At 34.3% G+C, this 26,629-nt stretch overlaps 1 non-coding gene across 1 annotated transcript; it reads left to right on the top strand.

The window, feature by feature from the left end:
• The first annotated feature begins 9,234 nt into the window (after nt 1-9,234).
• Nucleotides 9,235-9,342, top strand: LOC131179762 (small nucleolar RNA R71). The gene has a single exon (XR_009148648.1). It is a non-coding gene; the product is annotated as a small nucleolar RNA R71 (small nucleolar RNA).
• The last annotated feature ends 17,287 nt before the right edge of the window (nt 9,343-26,629 follow it).

Raw genomic sequence — 26,629 nt, 5'->3', positions numbered from 1 at the left:
TTGATGATATATTGGTCTATTCGAGGAATGTAGAAGAGCATGATAGACATCTGCGGATCGTACTACAGACTTTGAGGGAGAAACAACTATATGCCAAATTGTCGAAATGTGAATTTTGGCTGAAGGAGATATCCTTTTTGGGGCACATAGTATCAGCAGAGGGTATTAAGGTAGATCTTAGCAAGATTGAAGCTGTCCTTAATTGGAAGCCACCCAGAAATGTCACAGAGATTCGCAGTTTTCTGGGTTTGGCTAGATACTACCGTAGATTTGTGAAGGGATTCTCCATGTTGTCATCTCCATTGACTAAGCTACTTAGAAAGGATGTGAAATTTCAGTGGACGGACAAATGCCAGCAAAGTTTTGATGAATTGAAGAGATGTTTGACAGAGGCTCCAGTCCTGACTTTACCTACACCGGGTAAAGAATATACAGTTTATAGCGATGCTTCTCATAATGGGTTAGGTTGTATGTTGATGCAAGATCGAAATGTCATTGCCTATGCATCACGCCAGCTGAAACCGCATGAGAGGAATTATCCAACACATGATTTGGAGCTTGCAGCAATCGTGTTTGCTCTTAAGATCTGGAGACATTATTTGTATGGGGAGAAGTGCTACATCTATACAGATCATAAGAGTTTGAAGTATTTGGGCACCCAAAAAGAGTTGAATTTGAGACAGAGGAGATGGTTAGAGTTGATAAAAGACTATGATTGTCTAATAGACTATCAGCCAGGGAAAGCTAATGTTGTGGCTGATGCCTGAAGTCGCAAGACTATGGTAAGTCTACAGGTTACTCCCTTATTTTTGGTACATGAGTTGAGATCATTACATACCAGTTTAGAGATTAACGATGAGGGACAGACAGCAATTGCATGGCATGTACAGCCAGTGTTAATTGATCATATCAGAATGGCTGCTCAGAATGATGAAAAGTATCAGAAGTTATTAGAAGAAGTTCAGCAGGGCAAGAAACCAGAGTTCTCAATTAGAGATGATGGTTTATTGCTACACCAGGGTAGAATATGTGTTCCTAATGATGTTAATTTGAGGCAGATCATTTTGAAGGAAGCACATGAGTCTCCTTTTGCTATGCACCCTGGTGGTATAAAAATGTATAGAGGGCTAAAGGAGCATTACTGGTGGATGGGTTTAAAAAGAGATGTGGCAGAGTTTGTATCCAAATGCCTGACTTGTCAGCAAGTAAAGGCAGAGCATTAAGTACCAATTGGGTTATTACATCCACTACCAGTGCCAGAATGGAAATGGGAAAGAATAATGATGGACTTTGTAATGGGACTTCCGAGGACACAGAAGAGTCATGATGCAGTATGGGTCATTGTTGACAAACTGACTAAGTCTGCTCATTTTCTGCCAGTCCGAATGGACTACAGTTTAGACAGATTGGCCAGATTGTACATCGATGAGATTGTGAGACTGCATGGAGTGCCAAGATTCCATTGTATCGCAGAGATCCTAGGTTCACTTCTAGATTTTGGGGTAGTCTTCAGAGAGCCCTAGGAACTAGATTGAACTTCAGTACTGCATTCCACCCACAGACAGATGGCCAGTCTGAGAGGGTAATTTAGATATTGGAGGACATGCTACGGGCTTGTGTGATTGAGTTTGAGGGTAGTTGGGATACACACTTGCCTTTGATTGAGTTTGCTTATAACAACAGCTACCAATCAAGCATTGGGATGCCTCCATATGAAGCTTTGTATGGCAGGAAATGTAGAACCCCGTTGTGTTGGGATGACGTGGGTGAAAGAAAAATGATTGGACCCGAAATTGTTCAACAGACTGAAGAGAAAATCAGGGTCATCAGAGGTCGACTTCAAGCTGCATCAGACCGTCAGAAGTCCTATATTGATTTGAAAAGAAGGGATATTCAGTATGCAGTGGGTGAGAAAGTTTTCCTCAAAGTTTCTCCTTGGAAGAGAATTATGAGATTCGACAGGAAGGGGAAACTAAGTCCTCGTTTTATCGGGCCATATGAGGTATTGGAAAGAGTGGGTCCTTTGGCATATCATTTGGCACTACCTCCAGAGTTAGAGAAGATACATAATGTCTTCCATGTGTCTATGTTGAGGAGGTATCGATCAGACCCATCTCATGTACTACCAGTAGAAGAAATTGAAGTAAATCCAGACCTCACATATGAAGAAGAACCCATAAAGATTCTGGTTTATGAGGTGAAGCAGCTGCGGAACAAGCAGATACCATTGGTAAAAGTGCTGTGGAACCATCACTCGGGCCAGGAGGCTACTTGGAAACGAGAGGAGGACATGAGGAGACAACACCCACAGCTGTTCAGAGATTGATACCAGGTAAAATTTCGAGATGAAATTTATTTTAAGGGGGGCGAGAATTGTAACACCCCGTTTGCATAGCCTGGTAGATTTCACTGTTCCGGTGACCGGTGTCGGTCCAAACAATTAATGGGATTAGGGCCACACTTAAGACAAATTGAGAAGCCATAAACACAAATAATTAGTAATGTTTAATTAGTTAACTATAAATAAGAAAAATAGAACATAAGAGGTTAAACGAGCCGAGAGTCACAAATGATGAGTGACTCCTGAACGATCACGAAGTCATTTTAAAGTCAAATTTCAAATCGTAAAAAGTGACGCTGCAGTCCTTAGGACCCTTATGAACACAGTGGAAAAGAGAAAATCATGAAAAAGAACTATTAAGTCAGTCAAATAATTAGGTCAGGGAGCCGGAAGAAATATGGAATTATTTGCAAACCGGGATGAACCGGGGAGGGGCAATTTGGTCAATTGACCCCGAGAGCTGACTCCTGACCTAAATGTCAAATAAAATCGGAGAAAAGAAAATTTTGGAATCGAGAATTAAATTAAAGAACTGATAGAAAAATAGAAAAAAAAAGAGAAGAAAATAAAAAAGTAAAAAGGTGATGACATCATGCATGATGTCATAAACAAATTAATTAAATTATTTGTTAAATTGGAATTTTGGTCTTCAAAAAGGGATAAAGATTAAAGAAAAGAAAAGAAAAAAAAAAGTAATTAGTCATCTTCACCTCTCTCTTTACCGCCCCATTTTCCCCAATATCCTCCATGGAATTTTCTTCCATTAAGCTTACACTAAGCTTAATTTTTTCCTTCTCAACTTTCATAAATCCTATAAAAACTCTACTAAAGCTTGTTATTACTACTTAAGAAGGAGATTACAAGAAGAAAAAAAAGAAGCAAAAGATAGGGTTTTGAAGATTTAAGTTGAGGATAGTATGTTAACCCCTTTTTCATTCATTTAAATGCATAATTAGTTGTGAAAATGAGCATGAAATGGCTATGAAATTAAACGTAAATGATTATGCAAAATGTATGCATCAAATACCCCCAAACTCAAGCTTTTGCTTGTCCTCAAGCAAACTTTAAAGTGTGATGTAATTTTTAGGGGTGCCTTATCCAAAGAGCTATGAAAATCACCTATTAAAGTAACTTAACACACCTTTAGCCATACCAGCAATCCATATACCCATCCTTCAAAATGCAAAGAATCTAATGCTTATCCAAGCTTTCACCGCTTAGCCATCAAGTCAATTATCATTCAAAATCCCCAAACCAACCAATCAAAAGAGAGAGTCATGCTCAAAAGGAATTCTAGGACAATCAATAGTCAAAGTGTCTCTATATGGAATGATGGAATTGAATGAATGAATGAATAGTTTTCCAATCCCATAGGCAAATTCCCTACTCCCATCTCCACTAATGTAGCAAGTACTATCAAGAGATCAAAGGTCTTTTTAGGGATGTAATGGGGCCATGGGGTTCAAAATGAGGCTAAGAAGAAAGATGGGTAAAAAGGATTCAAAGCATGAGAATATTTTCAATCTTGACAACATAAGGTATACTTCTTATTTTATTATTATTTTTTTTTTCTTTTTCTCTTTTTTTTTTATATATGCAGGAGAGAAATACACAATGAGAATTGTCAAGTGCTAGCATAGTTTACAAAACACATAAAAATGGAGGGACATTTTGATACTTTAAACTTGTATCTTGCATTTTTTTTTGATGATTGTCCCTAAAAATGCCACCCCCAAACTCATTTATTTTAATACTTTGGGTGGATTTCTTTCATTTTGAATGACAATAGTGAAAAGCACATATACTAGCACTTTTACAAGATGACAAGCACTTCTTCTCCCTTTTATTGAATTTTTTTTCTTTTCTTTTTTTTTTATGTACCTAATGTTATAAATAATTATTCTCATGAAAAAGGTTGGAGTGTTTGGTTCATTGGCTAGGTAACAATAAGGATTTCAAGAAAAATTAGGGGTAAAAAAGGCTCAAAGGGGTTTGCAAGGGTCAATTTTAATTAGGAAAAGGGCCAAAGGTTTAAAATGAGAAGGTTTAAATCAAAGAATGCCTAATCATCTCTCTTTTCAAGTACAAGCTAGTATTTCACCTTGAAAGGTTTAGAAAATTTGTTCTAGGATTGGTGAGACATCATTTGACTACCTTATATCCAATAACTCCCTCTAAACACTCCAATCTCTAAAGGACTAGTTGGGTGGCTTTTTGGCTAAGAAGATATAGGCAAGGGATAGACACTTCAAAACCTTGCACCTCTTAGGAGACTTTCAATCCACAAGCCCAACTAAAGGTAAGTCAAATCACTCTCATAGGTAGCTTTTCAATACTCAAGGGATTTGGCAAAAGATTTTAATGCATGATGCATGATTCCTATAAATGAGTAATGCATTAACTAAATGGAGGAAGTCTATTTGTGTGCAATGTGTACAATTTCTAAGTGATGTATAATGTGTGTGTAAATGTGTTATGTATATGTATGTAAGGATGTATATGTAAAATATTTACAATATATGTAAATGGAATGGGATGAGATGCTCCTATACTCAAAATGTGAAAATGAAGCAAAAATCAAAATGTGCACCCCCAAACTCAAAATTAGACATTGTCCTCAATGTCTTAAGTAGTGCATTATCAAAACTCAAAGTAAACAGGAATTACCAGGAATTGTGAGATTTAAGAGCAAAAAGAAAGAGTTACCTGGTATGGAGCAGAAGAGAATTCAAGATATAATGGGGATGCATAAGAAGTCGCAGGTTATGTAGAGTAAAGTGTTTGTCGAGCAGTGCATAAGTCATGCGGTTATGCATGAGTGGCATAGAGGACTGCACAGGCTATGCAAAATATTTGCATAAGGGTATTAATAGCCTATGCAGTATATTCAAAAGCTGCTGCATGATGATGAGCAAGGGAAAATGTGCAACCACCAGTAGAGGCATGCAAATATATACAGAGTATGGACAAATATGCACAAAGTGAAAGATGCAGAGAAAAGTTAGGGCAAATGCGGCGAAAATAGGAGTGGAGAAGAAGAGGAGAGGTAATGCCGGAATAAATGGACATGGGGGAAAAAAGGAGTGAACAGGAATATCGGGAGGTGGAGGTGGGAAAAATGGTGCCGAAAACAAATTTGATTTGAATAGGGTTTGTGTAAAAACTGCATAAGTGAAAAGTGAGTTGTGCATAACTTATGCACTCTCTTATGCATGTTTGGATGGGTAATAAAAAGGTGTGAAAAACTGATTATGCAGGAGTGCATAGCTTATGCACTAACTTATGCAAGTTTCGGCTTGCTTTGGACTTCAGAGAAATAGCTCATGCAAAAGTGCATAAGTCATGCACTGTCCTTATGCACTGTTCGGCAAGTTTTGACTTTCAGGGAGAGTGGTCATGCGGAAGTGCATAAGCTATGCACTCTGCTTATGCAGGTCTCGACAGATTTTGGTGTTTGGAAAATGTGGTCATGCAGTTGTGCATAAGCTATGCACTCTGCTTATGCACCTCTCGGCAAGTTTTGAGATTTTGGGTTGGTGGTCATGCAGTTGTGCATAAGCTATGCACTCTGCTTATGCACTCCTCGGTGGGTTTTGGAATTTTGGGTTTGTGGTTATGCAGAAGTGCATAAGTCATGCACTCTCCTTATGCAGGTCTCGGCAGAGAGAGAAAATCAGAGTTTTTGGTCATGCGGAAGTGCATAAGTTATGCACTCTGCTTATGCACCCCTCGGCAGGTTTTGATTTTTGGAGTTTCTGGTTATGCAGAAGTGCATAAGTCATGCACCCTCCTTATGCAGACTTCGGCAGAGAGAGAAAATGAAGAATTTGAAGTTATGCAAATGTGCATAAGTCATGCACTCTGCTTATGCAGGTTTCGAAAAATATGAAATTTGACAAAATTAGGTTATGCAGAGTTGCATAAGCTATGCACTCTTCTCATGCACTTTGCAATATGAATGAAAATGGCAAGAATTGTGGTTATGCAGATTGCATAAGCTATGCGATTCTTATGCACAATTCAACAAGATTAAGATTGCAATGGAACATGATTTGCAAGTGTGAAAAATACCCTAGAATGAAGAAATATAATTCCATGAACCATAAACCATGAGAAATTTTCACCAAAAACACATCAATATATACAAAGTTCATCAAAAATGCATCACACAAGCTTGTAGAAGATGGATCCTGCATAAAAGGCATTTGTGACCCATGCCATTTTAACTCAAATTCTGCAAATCAACATTTAGCACATTAAAACTCAATAAAATCTGCATAAAGTTGTATCTATTCACAAATGATGAACTCCCCAAATCATGCCAAGAAAAATGCAGCATTTCCACCTTAAATCCCACAACCCAAATAAGCTCATAACTGCAAAAATGGCTCACTTACCACTATATTAACATTAAAAGCACATTTACTTAAAAGTTACACACCCAACCTCACCAAGAACGTAAGCCATCTACTGCAGACACCCTCTTTGCTGCAGAATGTCATTTTTTTGCTCTGCATAAACCAGGTAGCAACCCAAGGACATAATTCATCTGCTGCAGACCTTTCCTTGCTACAGATTTCATTTTTCCTCTCTGCATAAACTAGGTAGCAGACCCTGCACTGGTTATGCAGCAAAAATCAATTAATTTGTAGGAGATTTAAAGAACATAATTTCAGGTTAAGGGTCACTCCCCAGCAGTTCACCAACCTTCCTCCATTGAAATACATCTACAAGGGACAAAATTCAACAAATGTCAAAAATTGAATTTGGGGAGATTCAAGATAAAAACAAAAGTAATGAAAGTAAAAGTAAATCAGCAAAATAAAAATAAAAGGACTTGGGATGCCTCCCAAGAGGGCTAATTTATAGTCCTTAGCTGGACTTTTGTCATTTTTCATGGTGGCTGGAATTGGAATTTATTGCCTCTATTTCCAATAGGTGCTTCAATGAATCTATACTTCATTTTCTTTCCATCACATGAGAAGATCCTTGTTGCTTTGTCTAAAAATCTGACCATTTCTTTCTTGACAACCTTTGGTGTATATTTTTCTTTGAGAGATGGTTGCTTGACCTCACTTTTCTCCACTTGCTCAAATTGAAAGATTGATGCCATATGACAAGGTGGATTACCCTTTAAATGTTGTGCAAATGCAGCCTCTTTTGGATTTTCATCATTGATACTCCCTTCATGGATAAGACAACTTTCAAGAGAAGCCTTCAGATAGCTCTTTCTAAAGTGCTCTTTTACTAACTCATCAACTATATCAATTCTCAAATAAGAGTCTACATCTTCATGTTGCTTCTTCTTATCATTGCCAATGTTGAAGACTAAATGATCCTCTCCGACTCTGAGAGTAAGCTTCTCACCTTTCACTTCAATCAAAGCACCAGCTGTAGCTAGGAAAGGCCTCCCCAAAATGATTGGGATATTAGAATCCTCTTCCATGTCCAAGATGACAAAGTCAACAGGTATATAGAATTTCCCAACCTTCAGAGGCACATTCTCTAAAATCCCTTCAGGATACTTGATTGATCTATCAGCTAACTGAAGAGAAATGTGGGTTGGCTTAAGATCTCCCATGTTGAGCTTCTCATAGATGGAGAGGGGCATAAGGCTTACACTAGCCCCTAAATCACATAAAGCTTTTATAGAACATGATTCCCCAATGTGGCATGGAATTGAAAAACTCCCTGGATCCTTGAGCTTTGGAGGAAGTTTCCTTTGGAGGATAGCACTGCATTCCTCGATTAAGGCTCTGATCTCATAATCTTCAAGTCTTCTTTTGTTTGAGAGAATTTCTTTCAAAAACTTAGCATAAGAAGGCATTTGGGAAAGAGCATCAATAAAAGGCACATCTATATATAGCTTCTTTAAAACCTCTAAGAACTTCCCAAATTGCTTATCAATCTTGGCTTTTTGAAATCTCTGTGGAAAGGGAAGCTGTGGCTTGTAAGGCTCTGGAGGTATATATTTCTCTTCTTTCTCTCCAACCTCCTCTTTACCTTTTCTTGCACTCCCTTTTTCACTCTTTTGTTTTTCATCTCCCTCAAAATCTTCCTCATTTTCTCTCTTTTCAACTTTTTCACTCTTCTCATTATGCACTATTTTACTACTCCTCAATGTGATGGCATGACATTGCTCCTTTGGATTTTCTGTTTGACTAGGAAGTTTTCCCATAGATTTGGTACTTGATGAGCATGCTTGTTGTGCAATTTGATTTTCCAGCATCCTATTGTGTGTTTGCATTTGTTCCAGCCTTGCTTTCATCTCTCTCAACTCTTCATCACGCTTAGTTTGATTAGCAAGAATTTGTTGTAATAAAGCCTCTGTGGTGGAACTTTGTTCTTGCTGTCTTGGTAAAGGTGCAGGATTTGCATTCTTTTTCTGAAAACTAGGTGGTGGTTGCCAAGGTTGTTGGTATTGATGCCCTTGTTGTTGTGGTGGAAAGTTCTGAGTTAAAGCTTGAGTTTGCTGATTCCCCCATGAAAAATTTGAATGATTCCTCCAAGCATATGAAGGATAATCTACTCCACAGCTCATTGTTCCTTCTGCATAAGTAACTTGTTGAGAATTCCCAGAGCATGATGATGAACTGACTAGCATACTTAAATCCTCCATTTTCTTAGCAAGGACATTAGTGAGTGCATCAAATTTGGCATTGATCATGTTGAATGGATCAAGCTCATACATTCCAGCAGCTTGCCTTTTTTGAGTTGGAGCTGGTCCTCTTGGACTACTCCAAAGATGAGTATTCTTTGCTATTTTCTCTAACAACTCATAAGCTTCATCTTCATGCTTAATGATGAATTCCCCTCCAGTTTGAGCATCAATGATTCCTCTGATAGCAGGAGTGACATTTGTGTAAAAATTCTGGTTTATCATCCATTTAGGAATGGCATGATGTGGATATTGTCTCTCCAATTCCTTCCATCTCATCCATGACTCATAAAGAGTCTCATCTTCTCTTGGTCTAAAAGCAATCATTTGATTCCTCAACTCTTGAGTTTTTCCAGGTGGAAAGTATTGGGTAAGAAATGCATCAGTGAGCTGCTCCCAATTTGTAATTGAGTTGTGAGGTAAAGAATCAAGCCAATCCAATGCTCTATCTTTCAAAGAGAATGGGAATAGCTTCAATCTTGCTGCATCATCAGACACTCCAGGTTGTTTTTGCATGTCACAGATCATAACAAACTTCTTAAGATGAGTATGAGGATTTTCTGAAGGATGACCTCCAAATTGAGAATTCTGAATCATTTGTAGTACTCCAAAATCCATCTTATAACTATTTGCATCAATTCTTGGTCTTGCTATACTCTCTCTTAAGTCATCAAAATGAGGAAATGCATGATCCATCATACTTCCCTTAGGCACATTAGCATTTACAACTTCTTCACCATGAGCTGCATTTTCATTGTTTCGATCATTTCCAGCATTACCACCACCAATTCCAACTCTTTCTTCAGCCATTTCTTGTTCAGTTTCAGCTGCTCTCAATGCTTCTTTTCTTCTTCTAGTTTCTTTCTTGTTGGCTCTACAAAACTTCTCAATTTCAGTATTAAATAATATGGATGTATCACTTGTGCTTCTAGCTCTTCTCATAAAAGATTAAGAGTACCTAAAAAAAACAAACAAACACAAAATGAAAAGATAACAAAAATAAAACTATAAACAACTAAAATAATCAAGAATTCAATCTTAAACAAACAACTCCCCGGCAACGGCGCCAAAAACTTGATGTGTCCCAACCGCAAGTGCACGGGTCGTTCAAGTAGTATAGAAAAAGATATCGTTCCCACGAGGAGTTGTGTTAATGATTGAATTTTTGATATAAAATAAAATATGTTAAAATTGTATTTTAATCAAATTAATAAAAGAAATTTAGGAATTTGAAGCATAAGGTATGAAAATGCAAAACTAAATTTAAACAATGACTAATTTAATAATTCGCAAAATAAAGAAATTGATAATAATGAAAATTAATAAAATGAGATTAAACTAAACACTCAAAAGTAAAATTCCAAGCAATAATTGATGAAAGACGATTCTGGAGTTAAGGGTTCATATTTAAGTCATTTTGGGATTTTTCCTAGCTAGCCCAATCCATGAAATTTATGGTTTTAAAGGAGATTAATTCTAAAATCCTTTGAAAACTCTTTCGAGTGAGACAAAGCGTGCCTTAATTAACTTAATCCTACTTTCGTGGAGTTAAAATTAACCAAGACCCATTAGGTTCTTTAATCAATCTATTAAAACCCTCTTAACCCTTAGTCTATTTCTAGATCTAAGTTAATTAAGTCCAATTTCTTGATTAACTATCACTTGGTTTTCTCCTTTCGGTGCTTCAACCAAGGATTAAGAACATAACTTAATGGGGCCCTTCATTAAGCATGTGAATAAGCACACAAGAAATGGATTGAACCTCATAAATTCATTAAATTGGGACTAACCCAGTTCAAATCCACAAAAATAACTAAATATTACATCCCTTACTCCAGAATCAAAATAAAACTACTCACTATCCATAATGTTTACAAGAAATTCTGAGTTTATAAGGAAATAAAGCTTTAATCTAAGCTAAGAAACAAGAAACTAAACACTAGAAATGTAGGAAAAATGTAGGAAGAGAAAGAAATCTCCAAATCTGGTTGGGAATGGTGTGAAAAACGAATGTGACTCTTCAGTTGCCCTTGCTCCTGCTCCTTTTCTTTCTTTTCTTGCTTCCTCTCCTTCTAAAATGGGAAATGGGGCTATTTATAGCATTTTCTGGCATGGAGCCCTAAAATGGTGTGTTTTAGGAGGGATTTTCTGAGGGAATCTTCTGCCAGCTCATTAATGAAATCTTTGTGGGACTGCATAAGTGGACTGCATAAGTTATGCAGTCCCTTATGCAGTTTTCGGCTGTTTCTGGTTCACTTATGCAAAACTGCATGACTTGGCGCATAGGTTATGCACATTTCCGTGAGATTGCATAAGGGAGGCGTGAATCTGCATAAGCTATGCACTCTCCTTATGCACAATTCGGTAGGTGTTGGAACAGTGTTTCTTCTCCTCATGCGGATCTGCATAGCTTATGCGGCAAGTTATGCACAATTTTGTCAATGCATATTTCCACTTGAAAACAAGTTTTTGACATCTTTGGCTGTAGAAGTCACTCCTCAATGGCAAAATTTCTTTTCAGTCCTTCAAAAACACCATTTTTCCTACAAAACAAAGTAAAAATTACAAATTAATCCAAAATTGACAATTATGAAAAACTAACTAAATAACTAATGAAATTAGCTAAAAGTGACTAATAATCAAATAAAATGGCTATGAAATTAAACCTAAATGATTATGCAAAATGTATGCATCAAAGGACAAACTGAATTTTTGGCCAGCTTGAAGGGAGTATGTATTGCATGAATTTAATGGGTTTGAATGAGTTTAGAAACCTTCCTTAGTTGAATGGTTAAGACTAAGTGCACTACTTGTGATTAAATGCATGAGATGGAGAAGTTAGGGTTTGAAGGTTAGGGTTTGTGAACCAAAATTTGGAGAAATGCATAAATGGCATGTTTGACCTATTGTGAAGTGAAATAATGGTCAATTATGACCAAATAAGTTGTGTGGGAATGATAGGAAATTAAGTTAAATTCGGAGGTAAATGGTCATGCTGCTGGCAGCATGACCAAACCTACTTTGAAGGACAAAAACGGGAATTTTACAAGGCCAATTGATATGCCACCAATTGGAGATGAAAATAGACATAAAATAACACAATTTTCATTAAAGAACCATGGCCAAAAACTGACTAAAACTTGGTGAAACAATTGACCAAAGTGAAGTGAGAGCAGACTGCCACTGCACCAAACTGACCAAATGAACAGTAACTGTTCATTTGGTCATAATTCGAGCTAGACAGGTCAAATTTACCTGAAATTTTACCAGAAATTAGATAAAATATAGACCTAAAACTTTCATGAAGAATACCATCCCAAATTATGCCATTAACCTAGTCAAATTATTGAGCAAAGTGGAGTTACTGTACCTGCGATTCTGCAGAATTGCCATTGAGCAGTAAAGTTCCAATGGCTATAACTCTCTCTAGGAAACTCCGATTTAGGCAATTCTTGAACCGATGGAAACCTAAGACATAGCAGAACATTTCATATGAAGAAAGTTAGACCAAATTATGAACTTAACTTGATCAAATTACTGAACAAATTTTGACCAAAAATCTGCTAGAACCAAAATCTCAGCATGAACAGTGCACGTGAATAGTAATTGTATTTTGGCTCTAACTTGAGCTAAAAAACTCCGATTGGGGTGATCCAAAAATGAGAATACACTTAAGACAATAAGGAACATTTTCTATGAAGGAAGTTTTTCCAAATTCCAACAGTAGATTGACCAATGGAACAGTGCAACTTCGGAGCACCAAAACCGAAAATTGGCAATTTTGTCAAAATGACCTAAGCTTTGAGAAAATGGCCAAAACCAACAAGTTTAGTGACCAAAATGTGGTATGTGAGTGAAGTTAGAATTCCCATACCTATTAAGCCTTAGAAAGTCAACTATTTGACTTGAATTGTGCAGTGAATAATAACCCAAAACACAAAATTTAAAGAACGTCGAATTTAGCACGTTAGAGCTAGATAATTGTGAAGCTAAATTTATTTTGGATTTATGTGAAGTTCTAGTACTGAAACATTGTAAAATTGTGTGTTTCAGTTGAAAAGAATATCGGGAAGGAACCCGAGGAAACGAGTCGAGGCTAAGGGACGACTCGCTTGAGGTTTGTGCACAATAAACCCTATTTAAGCATTTTATCCTTGAAAAATTGATTTAGTACGCATTATGAATTTATGAACTTTTGTGTTGCCACCTTGTGATTAAATTGTAACTTTGGAAATTGATTTGATTTTTGTATGCAATATTTGAATGAAATGTTTGAAATGGATTTTGATTCACACTTAGCATGACAGTTACTTATTATTCCTCCTCCATTTATGGGGTTGAGATCGTTTATTTTCCTCCCTCTCTGGCTTGCCAGTTGAGGTTGTAGATCGGATGAGTACTCATTAGCTAGCTAGCCACCTCCCTCATTGAATTCGATTAATGGGGTTGTAGATTGCTTTGTCGTGGTGTACAACGCGGCATTGATCGGAAATTTTGAATCATGACTTAAGTTGTGTATGACTCTGGCAACACCGTGTTTATGAAATTGTTTGACTAAACTGTGTTTAATGGATTATTTGACAAAATGGTATCATTATGGACTTTGATATTTGCAAAATGTGACTGAGAAATATTTAAATTGTGTTTGGCAATGAATGATTTATTTGTTGTATTTTAAATTTTTATTGTGCACCACTGAGTATTTTCATACTCAGCGATGGCTTATTTTGCTGTCGCAGATAAGAGAAAGGAGAAAGCAACAGAGTGAGCTGCTGTTAAATCGAGGACTACTCTGATCATTTTGTACGGGTATTATTTTATACCCTTGTAGATAATCTTGATGTAAATATAAAAATGTTGTATGTATCAATGTAGTTGAGCAGTTGTAAATAAATTGTAATAATATTATTTTGGATTCTCTTCTGTAAATTTAATATTTGTACATATGAATTTCCTACTTTATGTTTTCTGAATGGAATTATTAAATATTCTGAGTTGACAAATTTGATTTGGATTGTGGAACTGTTTTGGAATGAATTGATTTGAGTTGAATTGTGAATTATTGAAGGTTGGGAGTGGTGAAATATTTTTGGAAGTGCTTTTTTTATAGGTCTTTGAAGAACTGGTTTCTTGTGACACCCCTTACCCAACTACAGTGTAGCCGAGCAAGTTATGCCACTCAGTGTGCCAGAGCACTCTATTTTATCTTAATTCATTTTTATCATAGTTTTGAAAATAACTTGTGAAGTATAATTCATTTATTGAAATTGTAATTTATTTGAGGTTCCAAAAATTTTATAGAAAATCCGGCAAAGTACCGGCTAAAAATGGAGAAAACAGTTCTTCGGAACCTGTGAAAAACACTTCCTATGATCATATTCAATCAATCCCAACTCCAATTATCAACAAAGTCTCAGAATAATTTCATCAATTTCATTTATTTCTCAATCATTCATCTCATGGTACTCATATACAATTCACATTTTGTATCACATCAAGTTACAGCATTTTCTTAACAATTCCTCTACTTATCATTTCACATCATCATTAGACTCAAATCATAAATAAATTCTCACATGTGATTTATAAGCACAAATTACAAGTACTTACATTAATACAAAATTATATTACATTTGTTCAAATACATATGATAAAATAAGAGTTTAATTACCAAATTTACAAAAATCTCAAAATACAAAATGGGACCTAGTGTCCTACCAATGCACTGTAGTCTGTGAGGTGACACGGACGCTATGCAGAACTGTGAATGGCCTTACCCAATCAGTGGTCTACCGGGCCCTCTGTCCAAATCTTCAGTACCTATGCGTTGCAAAAGCGACGCGCTAAGCATAAAGCTTAGTGGTGCCAATAATACAAGAAAATATAATATGCAAATAAAAAATAATAGTTTCCTTGCTATTGTGTTCATAAGAATTGACTAATTACTAACTTATTGTTTAGTCGAGGGCTAATCATGTTTTATGATATTAACTTCTTCATGCATTTCATTAATTATTTTCTTCATGATCTTGAGCTTCTTTGTATTTTTGTAATCATTCCTGATACTTAATTTTCGTATTTTCTTTAATAATCAGTGCAACCACAGTTATACTTTTCCATGCCCAAGTAACCTATACTGGACGACTGGACTGGATAACGGGTCTTTGGCATTGGACACCGCGGTGTCTCGGGCCGTCATACCATGGGACGCAGAACGTCAACCATGTATGCAGTCAGTATGGCTAAAAAGCCATGATATCACATAATCGGGCATAAAAGCCATGAATACGGGCATAAAGCCATGAATACAGGCATAAAAGCCTTTCATTTCGCAGTACTGCTAAAACAATACCCTATTGGCATGCCAAACTATCCAAACCAATCTAGTTAGGTATACTAGGGCATTTGATACTTTTAAATTCTTCAAATTTTGAATTTCAAGTTTTGGTGTCACTATTCGCCTCATTGGTCAACAAAAATGTTGACTTTTGGATAGAAAATATGTACATTGACTTTGGCACTCCCAATATACCACATTTGGCATTCAAAACTTGTTGGCATTAAGCATTTATACCATTTCAAAGTTTAAACCAAGGGAAGCAGAATTTTCAGTTTTTGTAACTCAACTTTACTGTTCCATTGGACACTGTTGCAGTGGGAATTTGAAGAAATGGCAAACATGAAAGTTGTTCCTTATTTTGTCTAGTTGAATTTACTTTTTTGAATCACTCCATTTGGAGTTTTTTAGCTCCAGATATGGTCCAAATACCACAGCTGGCCGGATTTCCATTCTGCAGAAATTACCATATCTACAGTAACATGAACAGTGACTGCACACAGCCGTTTGGGTTAGGTTCTGGTCATAATTTGGGGTAGGTTTCTTCATGAAAGTTGTTTTTCTATGTCTTAACTTGTTGCTGTAAAAATTTCAGGTCAATTGACCTTATCTACAGTGAGTTATGGCCAAATGAATAGTTACTGTTCATTTGGTCATTTCTGCAGGTGCTGTTGCAGGGTATCCGGATTGGGGCCAACTTTTGGTCCACTTGCTTTGGTCTTTTGGGCATGGTTTCTTCAGAAAAAATGTGCCATTATAAGCCTAGTTTCATGTCCAATTGGCCAAATACCAATTGGATCTATACAGCCAAAGTTATGGCTGTGTAAGTGGACTGAAATCTCAGTCACCTTGCTGCTGTCTTTAGGCAGCCTACACATTCACTTTGCCATGCATTATTTCAGTCCAAATTGTGGTCAACATACCTAAATGGTCACTAATTGACCCTTAAAATGTTCTCTAACAATTTCCTAAGCCAAGTCAAATTTTCACTCTTAAAACCCTAGCTCAAATTTAAGGCTTACACCAATTACCTTAGTTAGCATACCAATTCATTATACTTGTGTATATGTACCTTAAACATCATTTCTAATCTACTCTAAGTCCATCAAACACTCCATTTCTATTCCTTCAATAGGGCTGCCGAAATTCAAGGAGTACATATACATAAATTTCATTCATTTAATTCACAATTCCTTACTTATTTTAAGTCCTTAATATGGAATAAAAGAAGTATAAGTATAAATAGGCACTAACCTTTTTAAAACCAACCTTGAGCTTGTTATTCTTCAAGATTTCCCCTAGAATCATAATAATCATAATCAATTATAACTTCACTTTCCTAAATTAAATATCCAATAAAAATTCAACAGCATTTCCCCTTAAATTGGACTAAACTCCTATCATAAATCTTAAATCCACAACCACCCATTAATACCCAATCTGGCAGCTTGTGCATTCAAATTTATATATAATGATCTAAACGTTAGATAAATCCCAAATTTTAACCATATATTCAAGACATCCCTATACAATATCAGTAAAAATTTTAGCATCAAATAATATCTATATCATGAGATATCAAAACATTCATTCAACCCTTCAAAATCTGAATTGTTGCAGAAATCAGTCTTACTCAGACAGCTCATGCAAAAAAATTTATATCTCATAAACCACAAGTCTAAAATTCACCAAATTTTAACCCAGCAGCCTCAACATCCCAAATATCATTTGTACCAAATTTCATAATTTTATAAGCATCCTAACTATTTATTTTTCTCAAATTTCAGTAGCCAAAATTCTAGAATTCAACCTACAGACAGCCTGTGTTCAACAATACATTTCTCCAAATCCAACCGTTCAACAATCACCAAATTTTAACCATAACTTCCACACATACATACCTCAAACATATCCAAAAATCAGCCATAGATATTGAGCCAAACTCACCTGGACGGAAGAGAAACATGCTGCCCTGCTGAACCCCTTTTTCTGCTACTGTTCATCTCCTTCTCCTTCTTCCTTTCTTTCTTTCTTTTCCTTTTCTCTCTCTTTCTCTCTTATTCCAGCCCGTATGAAGAAGGAAACTGCTGGTTTCCTTTGTTTTTTTTTTTATCTCATTTTAAGTCATTTTTATCTCTTTTTATTGGTTTGTCAAATGGTGATTGGAGGGGGCTTTTAAATGACATCATCATATGTCATAATTAAGCATTTTCCTTCATTTTCTTTTCTTCTTTTCTCTACTCATTTTCAATTCAATTTTTATCAATATTTATTCATATTTTAGATCATTATAATTATTTACTTAACTGGACAAGTCGGCCAAAAATCACCTCTGAAGGCGAAATGATCAAAATGCCCTCCGTTTGGCTTAACGGGTCGAAATTGTCTGTACCGATTGAAAAATTTTTCTAAATATTTTCTTGGCATTCTAATGCCATAGGAACCTCAATGACCCTTCTCTGGAGTCCCAAAAATTATTTTATAATTTTTCCCCCTGGTCTAGGGCTTCTCGTTGCGAGAACCGCAACTTCCTTCTTGTTACCCATCGCTTGGGCACCGGCTCATTTGACTTGTTTGTATTTTATTTCTAAAATTTTTACTAAATTTTTCTTATCAATATTTGAGTTATTTATGATTCCTCACTTTAGTTTAAATATTTTTCCGAACGTTCTAGCTGTCCGGACCGACATCGGTCACCGGAACAGTAGAATGTACGGAGTTGCTACCGGGAGGGTGTTACATTTCTCAAAATACAGAGGGAACTCTGTCAAAATTTTTATAAAAATTGTGGCAAAACTAAAATGGACAAAAATTTTTATTAGTATTTAAACTTGAATAAATGGTTTTAAATTCTTATCAAAATGCTCACCACTTCCAAAATGTAAGAAAATCGTTTTAAAATCCCTTGTAGGGTACTTAATGGGTTATCGGTAGGTGAAGTTCGATAGTTCATTAAGTATTCTACGGGATCATGTTATGCCTTACGGAGGGGTAAGGTGTGACATTATCCGTAAATTTTGTTAATAAATAAATTTTGAGTATTTCTTATTGAATTTGAGTCTGAGTATGATATGAACAGAATGGAACGAAAGTGAGTTTTAAAATGTTGAGACTTTGTATGAAATATTGAGTTTTGTGGAATTTGTGTTGATGGTTGACGGAGTTGAGAATATAATGATTATATCGGAAGTATTTTTAATAGGTTCAGAAGAACTATTTTTCCAATTTATAACCGGTACTCTGCCGGATTTTCTATAAATTTTGCGAAAATTCAAATTAATCAAAATTTTAAATAAAGGACATAAGTGGTATGAATTTCACATAAAAACCTTTTTAATCAATAAATAAGTATTGGAAGTTATAATAAGATAAGAGAAGGTGCTCCAGCACACTGTGGCATGCCTTGCTCGGCTACACTGTAGACGGGTGAGAGGTGTTACATCCCCCATCTACTTGAAGGACTGAGCTGAGATATTTAAAGTGATTACTTTGGGACAGTATCACTCCACCCAAACTAACTCCTTCCCTATCACCAGTTCGGCCTTCACTGAACTTGCAATGCATGTATTCTATCTTCGTTTTACTTAACTTAAAGACCTTTGACTCTAAAGTACTTCTTCAAAGCTCTAGCTTTCTATTGATTCCTTCTTGCGTCTCATCTATCAGAACTATATCATCCGTAAACATCATACACCAATGGATACTCTCTTGTATATGTTTCGTTAATTCATCTAAAACTAATGTAAAAAGGCAAGGGCTTACAGCTGAACCTTGGTGTAATCCAACTGAGATAGGAAAATCTCTGGTGTCCCTTCCCACTGTGCACACAAGAGTAGTTTTTCCTTCATATATGTCTTTCAACACTTGTATGTACCTAATAGATACCCTCTTTTATTCTAACACTACTAAAATCCTATTATAATTCTTAAAATATTAGTTCTACAATTTTAATTATTAATTCATTCAGAATTATTTAATTTATTATAATAAAAATAAAAAAAAATCAAACATTGAGTCTTAATTTCACTAATTCATTTTTTTTATTTTTTTTTGAATATATATATAATATATATATAGGATAAACAAATAAAATAACTATAAAATTACTATTAAAAAATTAAATATTTAATTAATTAAAAAAATTTATATTTATATCAATAGATATCAAATTCTAATCCTATTTAATGACAATTATTTTATCTATTTAAATAAATTTTATATTAATATTTAATTATGTAGATGAATAAGCATTTAAATTTTTATTAAAGGATAAAATTAATATACAATATATAATTATAACAATGTATTTTTTTTAAATTATATAATTTAAGTTTTCATCAATATATTTATAATATGTACTTTTTGTTATGACTATTTGATATTTTAAAAATTCATTCAATCTTTAATCAAACTTTTTACTCATAGTCTTTTTTTTTAAATAAATAATTAATAAATAAAAAAAGATAAATGAAAGAATTTATAAACTTCTCAAATTATTTTTAATTTTTTAATTTATAATAAATAATAATTAACATATTAAAATCTATGTCTTACTATAAATCTTATTTCAAAAAATATTTCTATAGATAAAAATCGTAATTCATAAATAATTTTATTAATAGTAAATAATACTATGAAATTTAAAGCTTAACGTTAAAAATGGTTTTTTTTTTTCACATTTTTAAAATTATAGTAATTTTCTTAAACAATTTTTGCATGATTTTAAAAGTTTTTTTTTAATCTATAGTCAAAGTTGATTTAAATTAACTAACAGACATAATTTTAACTATTGATTTCTCTTTCAGTCAATAGATAAATCATAATTTTAATCATCAATTTATTTTAATTTTCATTGTTCACTAAAAGTAATGAATATTTAAAATCAAGCTGAAATTTAAAAAAAATTAAAAATTAGCTATAATAGTAAAAAGCTGAAAAAAATTTAAATTTTTTTTTATCAAGAATAATTTAAAATTTTAAAACATTGCAATAATAAAAAAATTTAGGAGCAAAAAGTATTATACCTAATACTACAAATATTTTGAATATGCTTATACAAAATAAAAGTTATTATTGATAAATAAGAATATATTTTGTTTACTTAAATACATATAATTACAATATAATGAAAATATTTATAGATGTTTGCATAGTTTTAATTTAGATTTTTGCTTTAATTTTCTTAGTTTTGATGTATTATTACACTTATTCTAAAAGAAAATTTCTATTAATTTTAAGGTTTATCAATTAATTGGCATTAAAATTTTTCGTTTAATTGCATATAAAGAAAATTAAAATACAAGTAAGTACAAGGAAGATAGATGACATACAATATACATTAAAAAAATATTAATATATGAAAAATTGGAAATGAAGATTCAAATTTATATATTTTTTTTCTAATTATAGAAACGTTTTATCAAATTGTACACTTATGATAGTTATTTACTTGAACCTATTCTCCTTATTTTTCAAAAGCATTTAGAAATGACTTTTCTAAAAGTCATATGCTACTTACGCTATAAATTTTCTTACTAAAAAAATTTTGTAGTTTACTCTTCAACAATATAAATTCAGTTCTTTAGACCAAAATGGCAAGTTGGTGTGAAGGAAATTGGACATTCATTGAATCTTGAAATCATCCAATAAAATTAGCATTCTATAGCTGGATCCCAATTATGCATGTAAATCTATTTTACTCATCTAATTGATATCCAAATAGGTAAAGCAATAATTTTTTGTGTTGGGATATGAATTGAAATTTAGGGTGCTTTGGAAAATATATTTTTCTAGCTTGAGTTATTTGAATATAGAATTACTTTCTATGTAATTTAGGATATCTATTTTAATGTTATTCATATTTGAGTAGAATTTCTTTTGAGATTATGATTCATGAACAAATTAATGTATTATCTCTTAGGTGTAATGGGTTAAGGAATAGTGAGTTAAGTTTCAAGATTATCGATGTAAATTTTTATTTGATGATAGTGGAAGAAGACATATCCCTGAAAATAACCCTATTTATTGAGAAGTTGAATCACAAAATTTTTTGTCACGACCAGAACCCACGAGCCGGATCGGCACTAGGACTTGAGCCGACATAAAGCCTCAAAGGCCCGTAGCAAGCCTTACTAATCCCACATCCATAATTAGGGCCCAAAATTGAGGCCCTTCATGTAAATAAAATCAGATAAAATATTATATTATATTTTTATTCGGGTTAACCCAACCCGATAACTATTAAAATCTAAAGTTAGGGTAGCTCAGCTCAACCATGAATCAATCAATTATAAACTATATAAATATTACAAAAATTTCATTTATTGATATCAAAAACTTAAATTAATATAGTTTCCAACAAGGCCCCATCCTACTGCTAACACATGCGAAATTCTAGATTTCAAATTTAGAAAATAATACAATAAAAAAATAACTGATGTTAAACATGCAAGAAAGAAGGCAGGTTACTCTGAAAAAGAACTCCTCCTACAGCCTAGAAAAATGATGAACAAGAGTGAGCATTCGACTCAGAGAGTAAATATTTATTTTACATACAATCTCTATAACTATCTAATTCTAATGCATCCTTGGAAATGAAATGCATAATCTTCATACAAATCATATTAAGTCACATCAAAGATAATCTAAAGCATTCACGCACCCATGTCAAATCCATACTCACACATACATATATGGAGAGCTGATCCCCCTTACCCAGCTCTCTTAATCCAAGGCTTGCCAGCGAGATCAACTTGAGTTAGACTTTCGCTTAATAATCCATATGCGAGGGTCAGTGAGATCAACTCAAAGCCGTACTCACCCTGACTTCCTCAAAAAAAGGACCGGTCCCCAAGGAAGACTTGCTCAAGCCGATTTGCCCATCCTAGCCATATCCATATACACCGCATACACACCCACTCACACACACAGCTCCAGATTATCAAAACACAGCAACCAAAGTAATATCATCAAGTATAAATGCAAAGTAGGGCATGCCTAATATTTAACTATATAAATATAAGTATAAGTAATGCATGAGCATGCCAGAAATATAATAATATTGAAATTGTAAATAAAATAAATATCTACTCACAACACTTTAAAGGTTACTGTGGTAGCTGGGCGGAGGAAGAAGGCTGTTTCGGCTCACCTAAACAATATATTAAAATTTATTAATAAACAACTTAAAATAAAGCTATAGAGAATCAAAAGACAGTCCTAAGGTTTTGCCGAAAATCCGGTAGAGTTCCTCCTATACCTAGGACCTACCCATCCTGCAAAAAGGTTCAAAAAAACACTTCTAATTCTCAATTTCCTACAACCACAACACATTAATATCATATGGCCCCTCCTGGGCCCTTCAAATCAATCAAAACTCACAATCTGAAAAAAATTATATTTTAGTCCCCAAAACTAACTTTTTAGCAAAAACCACATAAATGAGCTTTAAAAATTTTAAAATTTTGCCCTGTAGTCCTTAGCAATATTACTAAGCTAATACAAAAGAAATTATAATTTTCTAACTAGCCACAAATATTTTATGGATTTTTAATCTAATTTAAGCACTCCATAATTAAGAAAACTTAGGTTTTGGGTTTACCTACGCTAATTCCGACACTTGGGACGTGTCCAGGGCATCTGAAAATGGTGGGATAGCCTATAATTGTGACCTAGTTTTAAAGTTTTTTGAGTAGCCTGTCTGCCCGATTCGAAATTGCAGACCTAAGCAATTATCAAATTTTCGTGAAACGAAGGTACCTATGTGAAACCCACAACACTAGGGGTTAGAATAAAATTGTTACAAGATTAAATAAATTCATTTGAAGCTCGAAAAAATATTGTGAAGTTCGTGGGACCTACCAAAATTTTGGTGTCGGAAAAATTTCAAATTAGTTTCGTTGCGAAGCCCTCAACGAGTGGAGCATGCTGATGGTCTCAGATTTTTGGTAGGAGTTATGGTTTGAAAGAGATCTAGTCGAGAAGTTAAAATGGCTAAAACTTCTGAAGCTTGATTCGCACAAACCAGGAAACGATACCGCACAAACTTGGTATCTACACGATGCCCATAAAGAGAGGAACATTTTGATACCAAGAATGCTAAAAAAGGTGATCGAACGAGAAAGTTATGACTAGAAATGAGACAAGGAAAAAAAATGAAAAGAGAGAGAGAGAGAGAGAGAGTGGGGGGTGGGGGGGGGGGGGGGGGAAGGGGACGCACATAGCTTTTAAAGCTATTTTTTTTCATTTTATTATTATTATTATTTTTATTTTCATTATTATTATATTATTATATTATTATTTTTTTTCCTTTACTTTAGAATCAATTCAAATAAATCCCATAATATTAATAACATAACATTTTCTTTTTATTTTATTTATAATTTAAAAATTCTAGTTGTTACATTCTTCCCCCCTTAAGAAAAATTCATCCTCGAATTTTTGAATAAACAAGGGATAAAGAAAGAGGGCTATTAGGATAGGTGCAAGCATTTACTCCTTCAGCTAAGCAAATATGGTTATAACGTTTTATTCTCCAAACTGTTATATACTATAGGTCACATTCCTCTACTATCTGATTTTACTATAGTGTCCTAACTATCATCATCTCTTACTAGAGATGCACTTATCTCTTAACTATCCATTGACCATTTTCTGACATCTCAAGTATTCACTATACCTCTCTGTACTTGACTCGATGTCTCATAACTTCAATCAACATTGGCACTTACCCCTCTTTTAACGCGCCCTAACATGTCTCTTAGTGACTTTAGTCCTCATTCCTTCGTTCCAACAATTTCTGCTTCCTAAGGACATGACTCATGTTCCTTATCCTATAATGTTCTATAAGGTGTTTCTTGTAGCACCTATTATAGGCTTCTTATTCTAAATCTTTTTTTTTCCTATGGCCTCAATGGTCAACACCTAAGCATCTTCTCGTTCCGATGATACTTCGAATTTCCAATTTACTTGTGTCATTACTAAGGTCCTCAAATCAACTCCTGTCCATCTTATATAACTAGTTATGTAGAGCTCCATCCAAGTGTCAAGTGTTCATATTCTATCTATCAATATTAGAAAGTGGGCTGGGTCTCTTCTCTAAGCTAACAAAAGTCTATGTATTCCTAAGCCATCCAGTCAAAACAACTTATCATATCCTACTTTTTTTTTGAAAAAAAAGTCCTTAGCATACTTATTCCTTCTTATTCTCATCATTATAACAAACTCTACTGGGCTTTTCTTCTATCCTTTGGATCTTATCCACTTTTTTTTCCTGTTTCTGCTACTGTTGATATCCTTTTAACCTACTGTACTTATTCTTTAACCTTTGTCCTCTCTCAATCTTATAATTTTTCCTTCAAGGATGTCCATCCCATCATCAATTTTAACCTTCCTTTTATTTCTTAGTCCTATCTTGATTACCAGTTCCATTAGTTCTGGAATTCTAATATTATGATTGGCTCCTACTAGCACTTCTTTTACATTACGTAATACTTGTAATTGACCATAGGAAATTCTTCTTATACCTCCTTCTCAACTTGACCATTAGAACATTACCATTCCCTGCTACCCTTAGTAGGAAATTACTCATCCTGGTTAGATAGGAGCCTTAGAAATTATAAGTTCCATCTGAACTAACATGGCTGTGAGAAATATGTGCTATGCCTTAATTCCGGACAAGATGCTTCACATGTTCATTCTACCTAATATAACTACATATACTACCCACAGCTTTCCAACTTCAGCCTTAAATTTACCCATCAGCAACAATTCTATCCACTGAAACTCATCCACAAATATTACTTCTTCTAGCTTATAGGTTCGAAGGGTTGCCAACCCCAGTAACTAACTCGATCTAACTCTTATCACTACTTGGATCATCCTTTCATACTTAACATTAGGTACACACTTACCATCATTTTCTTTTTAAGAAGAATATGTACAGACTAGTGCCTATCAAGTTCTTAAATAGTAGGTCATCTCAACATTATTTCCCCTGCTTATTTAGACTTCCAGAGCCAAAAGTACGATCTAAACTTAAAGAGAAAGAGAAATCTCCTCCTACTGACATCAACACACTATTCATATCTCTTAGTCTTCTCTTAGAAATTTCATCATCTCTTTCTATAAGATATCAATTATAACAATCCTTCTCTTATACCACTGATTTGCCTAACATATCATCCCTAGATTTTCTATATCCACTTGTACTCCATTTCTACCCTTTCATGCCTACCTTAACTCTTTTGCATCTCTATATTTTACTGTATTCAAGAAGATACCTCTCACTAATAGACTCTTCCAAAATGGATTCATATCATGCTTACTGCCATAACTCTTATCCTTGTGCTCCTCAGTGACTTATAACTATCACTCATACATACTCTTCCCACTCTATCTCCTACTATCATCCTGTCACTTATTTTCATTCATGTTTCCTTATGAAATGACCCTATTGGTCATACTAAAATGTTTACCTAACCATTGATTGCAGACCCCATAACTGCTATCTCACCATCTCTAATCAGGTCCTAAGCCTATGTTCCATTTTCCACCATTTTTTTTGTTCGTCATGCCTATTTGAACCATTAGGTTTACTTTTATTTAACTTACTACTTATTAATTCATTTCCTTGCTTGATAGGATAGTTCATGACATCACTGTACATCCTATAACTTTTGCTTGCTCTATTTGCATTTCCTTAACCAACTTTACTCATACTGTCAACAAGGTGAAGGGATTTTATCCCATTGACCGTTATTCCACCTTGGGAATAGAAAATAGATAGTCTAATATATATCTTGCAACTTTGAGCTTCATGTTTTAGCTCCTAACACTACATCAATTATGATAAGCTCTAAGTCTTATACTTTTGGGTTCTATATCTAGACAACTATCCTCACTCAAGTAATCTCGTTCAGGGCTTTTTAATATTGTTTTTCAGTTCATCATATTTACCTTGCCCAGGATGGTACTTTATGTACTTTATATCTCACTTTGATCTTTCTAATCTTGTCCTATTCTTGGCTATTCGATTTGCTCTTTAATTCATCTCTTTTATCTTACCCAAAATAGAACCTTGATTACTTTATTCCTTAATTCCATTCTTCTCCTATTACATCTGAGACCAACCATCCAAATTTTCATTTATATAATTCCTTTTTCTACTGACTTATTCTCAATGACTTGTAGTAATTGTTCTTTCCTCTACTTAGCTACAAACTACCCTCTAATACCTCAAGGGGGGGGGGGGGGGAAATTTACAGGATCCCCTTTTTCATTGCTGCTCAAAAGC

The sequence above is a fragment of the Hevea brasiliensis genome, chromosome 4 (genome assembly GCF_030052815.1).
Source record: "Hevea brasiliensis isolate MT/VB/25A 57/8 chromosome 4, ASM3005281v1, whole genome shotgun sequence".
NCBI classification, from domain to species: Eukaryota; Viridiplantae; Streptophyta; class Magnoliopsida; order Malpighiales; family Euphorbiaceae; genus Hevea; species Hevea brasiliensis.
Note: the sequence above shows the minus strand (reverse complement) of the source record. Positions and strands in the feature narration are given on the sequence as shown.